Consider the following 4268-nt stretch of genomic DNA (forward strand, 5'->3'; position numbering starts at 1 on the left):
GTAGCTATCGTTATTTTCTTGCAATACGACTTGAGACGTTGAAGAATTCCAGCTTTACCGAGTTAACTCGTGTCGTCTTTGTGTTGTCCACTGTACCTTTGCTTTCCATTAAATGTCATCGTTATGGAACTGAGCTTTGTTTTCTTCGAAAGATTAAAATAAATCTGACCTGTCAGCGTCTCCGCTCGAGAAAGTCACTCTCGGATTTAAAGCGTTAAAATGTATTGTAATGACCTGACTAGATCATAAATGAACAATTGTCCAGACAGAGGCTTGAGTTTGCGAATTGACGGTTTATTAAACCAACTTTACACAGGCTACTGTTTYGGCCGTAGCACACGCCAAATAGATGACAGATAACCCACAAGCCAATCGTGACCTTCTCTTGTGAAGCCCAGACGTAAGAGAGAGAGAACAAAGGCTGAACCTGGTCTTAACTTCCAATGCTCCACCCCCCTGCCCAACCCCCCTCCACGCCACTCCGCCAACCACCAGGATGCCCGGCATCAGAACATTCCAGGCATTCCCGTGATTGGCAGATAGCAGGTTGATTGACATGTCGGACCCCGCGAACACCGGGTACTGGTCAGTACAACACAACCACCTCCTAGCCTAACACATAACACACAGCTGTCTGTGCGGGTCGCTACAGTATAGTACTTTTTTTTAAGGTTCTCCAAATATTTTGCACAATTAAAAATATACATTTCTAGAGGCTCTATGTTTTAGTTCATTGCAACAAAAATTTAAATGTTGAATTGTCTTACGAAGAAAAAGCAACAATTAACGTTACAGTGGTGGGTGTCGACAGTTTAGATCAGACAAGGGCGTGTCTTGTGGTTCTTCTTGAATGGGAATTTTAACCCGTTCACTCAATCAATTTATATCCAAAAACGTGTAACAAGTGCCATACCACGGTTTAGTTAGTAATGGCGATTTCGTTGAGTGTAGCATGATTTAGAGATGCAGACACATGTATTAAGTTCGATTCACTAACTGCACTGACAATTACAGCCGAGTACGAATAGCCACAGCGTAAGTTAGCTAGCTAACTGTTAACCATAGTTAGCTCAGTTTTTCCATCCTTCAAAGCATCATTCGTTCCATCGAGAGCAGCCGAGTGAGTATTTTGAGTGAAATTTATGCACTTCACACGCGCTGGTCAATGTATGTTGTCGAGCTACGGTAGTTTGATTTGCTTTGTTTGTGAGAAGTTACAGCTAAGTTACTAACTACTCAAACGTGCACGGAGAAAGCCAATACACACCTTCCAACTCGATTGCTAACAGGTGCCCTTTGCCAGAACAGCTAGCTACTTCGGCCTGGCGCTGTGTCAACACTAGCCTGGGCTGCCGCTAGTGGGCTTCTTCTTTATGGCGGCTGCCTAGGCTATGTCAACACCTGGGCCTTGTTCAGTAGGACACAATGAGAACATTCATTCAGATAGAAATATAACCGACAGACATGCATTTTACATGTAGAGTAAGGAATATTTTCAGTACTGCAGATGGAATTTACTTTACATGTCAGAGGCGTGTCTAACACAAAATACACTTCATAACAAAGTATGTGGACACCTGCTCGTCGAACATCTCATTCAAAATCATGGGCATTAATATCAGTGGTGTAAAGTACTTAAGTAAAAATACTTTAAAGTACTACTTAAGTAGTTTGGTATCTGTACTTTACTATTTCTATTTTTGACACATTTTACTTTACTACATTCCTTAAGAAAATATTGTACTTTTTACTCCATACATTTTCCTTGACACCCAAAAGTACTGCTTACATTTTGAATACTTAGCAGGACAGGAAAATAGTCAAATTCACGCATCAACCAAACATCTCTACTGATGTCTGAATGTTGTGGCTTTTCGTAAATGAAAAAAAATAACAAGAAAATGGTGCCATCTGACTTGCATTATATAAAGAATTTGAAATTATACGTTTACTTTTGATACTTAAGTATATTTTAAACCAAATAGTTTGACTTTTACTCAAGTAGAATTTTACTAGATGGCTTTAACTTGAGTTCTTTTCTATTAAGTTATCTTTACTTTTACTCAAGTATGACAGTTGGGTACTTTTTCCACCACTGATTTATTACAGAGTTGGTCCCCTCTTTGCTGCTACAACAGCCACTTTCCACTAGATGTTGGAACATTGCTATGGGGACTTGCTTCCATTCAGCCACAAGAACATTAGTGAAGTTGGGCACTGATGTTGGGCGATTAGGCCTGGCTCGCAGTCGGCGTATCAATTCATCCCAAAGGTGTTTGATGGGGTTAAGGTCAGGGCTTTGTGCAGGCCAGTCAAGTTCTTCCACACCGATCTCAACAAACCATTTCTGTATGGACCTTGCTTTGTGCACGAGGGCATTGTCATGCTGAAATAGGAAAGGGCCTTCTCCAAACTGTTGCCACAAAGTTGGAACCACAGAATCATCTAGAATGTCATTGCATGTTGTAGTGTTAAGATTTCCCTCCACTGGAACTAAGGAGCCCGAACCATGAGAAACAGCCCCAGACCATTATACCTCCTCCACCAAACTTTGCAGTAGGCACTATGCATTCGGGCAGGTAGCGTTCTCCTGGCATCCACCAAACCCAGATTCATCTGTTGGACTGCCAGATGGTGAAGCGTGATTCATCACTCAAGAGAACGCGTTTCCACTGCTCCACAGTCCAATGGCGGCAAGCTTTACACCACTCCAGCCGACACTTGGCATTGCGCATGGTGATCTTAGGCTTGTGTGTGGCTGCTCGGGATTGGAAACTCATTTCATGAAGCTCTCGATGAACAGTTATTGTACTGACGTTGCTTCCAGAGGCATTTTGGAACTCTATAGTGAGTGTTGCAACCGAGGTGAGCTTGTGTGGCCTGCCACTTCGCAGCTGAGCCGTTATTGCTCCTAGACGTTTCCACTTCACAATAACAACACTTACAGTGGGCCGCAGCAACTCACTTGTTGGAAAGGTGGCATCCTATGGTGGTGCCATTGTTGAAAGTCACCTGAGCTCTTCAGTAAGGCCATTCTACTGCCAATGTTTGTCTATGGAGATTGAATGGCTGTGTGCTTGATTTTATACACCTGTCAGCAACAGATGTGGCTGAAATAGCTGAATCCACAAATTTAAAGGGGTGTCCACATACGTTTGTATATATAGTGTATGTCCATGTGAAAGTTCCACAACAGTGCCCTAGTAGCCTAATGAACTAAGAAACACAATCTGATTTACATACCAACCTTCCCTCTGATCTTACTTCTTCAGGTACGTTCTCAGACCAACCAGGAGGTGACAGACCACAGTGTCCAGCTCCAGCCCAGCAGTAATGGCTCCCCCTACCACTGGTGCTGCTTCTCCCAACCCTCAGGTCAGAGAGAACCCCCCTCCCATGCAGGGCAGGACTCGCCGGGCCCGTGGAGGAGGAGGCCACAGCCGCCGCAGCCTCCTCCGCTTCAGTGTCATGCTAATGACGGTAAGACGCATGGTTACCAGTCACACCAGCCTGGTCAGACGCTTACTCCCCTTCCTGTCCTCCATGTGCTCTAGCCTGGAACGCATTGCCGTGGCAGCGGAGGGGTACACCACCACCAATACTCGCTCCACCAATGCAAATGCTCCCTCTATTGGGTCCTCCTCCACTCGTCCTGCCTCCACCACCCCAGCCACTGCTAGCAGTGCGCCCTCTAACCCAGCCAATCCACCCAGGGCACTCTCCACCACCACCTCTCAGATCCGCAGTCGTACTCGCACAACCGGCACCCGTCGATCACTTATCCGAGCCCGGACCAACCGCAGAATGGGCCTGTCTCGTATCATTGAGAGCCATCTGTCCAGACGAGGCTCCCTCCGTGAGAGGGACAGATGAGGACTAAGGAATGAGAGACTCAGATGGGGTTTCTGTTTGCTATGTTGCCTACCTTGTTTTTGGTGACCTGTTCCTTGGTTTGTTTTAATAAATGCCACCTATGAATGTAGATGGGTTTTGTTGGCCTGCTAGCATTGCTGGCTGCATGTACAGTTATCTGTGCCCAGTGACGTTTATTTTTTGTGAAATGTACAGATTCATTACCCTTACAGTACATTTAATTTTCATGTGGGTTCAAAGAGGTTCTACTCCATTTCCATTTCCTGGTGATATTTGAATTGATGGTGTTTTATAATGTTAGCTAAAATCAGTGTTTCCCTTAGCCTAATTAATAATTGCAGACTATTCCTCAATGGTTAATGATCTATCATTGTTTGGTCCAGTGAAAGCACTGA

The 4268-nt window shown here is 44.6% G+C and overlaps 1 long non-coding RNA gene across 1 annotated transcript in view; it reads right to left on the reverse strand.

The window, feature by feature from the left end:
• Positions 1-1658, reverse strand: part of LOC111974260 (uncharacterized) — a 28014-nt gene extending 26356 nt beyond the window's left edge. The window contains exon 1 of the long non-coding RNA XR_002878685.2: positions 1268-1658. This is a non-coding gene — a long non-coding RNA (uncharacterized lncRNA). The remainder of the gene's footprint in view (positions 1-1267) is intronic.
• Positions 1659-4268: the final 2610 nt, after the last annotated feature.

Source organism: Salvelinus sp. IW2-2015, linkage group LG15 (assembly GCF_002910315.2).
Source record: "Salvelinus sp. IW2-2015 linkage group LG15, ASM291031v2, whole genome shotgun sequence".
In the NCBI taxonomy this organism is placed as follows: domain Eukaryota; kingdom Metazoa; phylum Chordata; class Actinopteri; order Salmoniformes; family Salmonidae; genus Salvelinus; species Salvelinus sp. IW2-2015.